At 33.8% G+C, this 536-nt stretch overlaps 1 long non-coding RNA gene across 1 annotated transcript in view; it reads right to left on the bottom strand.

The window, feature by feature from the left end:
• The window catches only part of LOC106116232 (uncharacterized), a 2821-nt gene extending 2344 nt beyond the window's left edge, over window positions 1–477 (bottom strand). The window contains exon 1 of the long non-coding RNA XR_001227790.1: window positions 163–477. This is a non-coding gene — a long non-coding RNA (uncharacterized LOC106116232). The remainder of the gene's footprint in view (window positions 1–162) is intronic.
• Window positions 478–536: the final 59 nt, after the last annotated feature.

Genomic DNA, 536 nt, shown 5'->3' on the forward strand with positions numbered 1-536 from the left:
TTGCATATCTTGTCTGTGACGATCTATATGACGCTGACTGTACATAAAATATCAAGTGTAGTCATTGATACTTTATTTGATATGTAGTGAGATAGAATAATAGTCAAACAACAAAAAATACAAAATATAGTACTATTGTACTAAATAACACAATGTAATTACCACATGGTTCTTGGAAATCTTCTCAGAAGAAAACATCAGCTTTTTGCTCAGCATTATGCTTCGCGATACTTTGTACGTTCCCAATTTAAGAAGTAATTTAAATTCAGTTGCCAAAATTACTGACAATGGTCATAATGTTCTTTTTAAACGTGACGTTGCTTATGTCACTGATAACAAGGGAATTGTCAAAATGACAGCCGATCGTGTGGGTAACTGAGTGAGAGAAGTAAAGAATAGAATGAACGACGCATTAGTTGCTATGAATGTGGATATACGTTTGTGGCATGAGCGTATGGGTCATTTGATTCGAAGTTAAGACAGAGGATATGAATGTATTATATGACTGTGAAATATGTACGAAGGGAAAAATGACT

The sequence above is a fragment of the Papilio xuthus genome, unplaced genomic scaffold (genome assembly GCF_000836235.2).
Source record: "Papilio xuthus unplaced genomic scaffold, Pxut_1.1 DF827756.1, whole genome shotgun sequence".
NCBI lineage: Eukaryota > Metazoa > Arthropoda > Insecta > Lepidoptera > Papilionidae > Papilio > Papilio xuthus.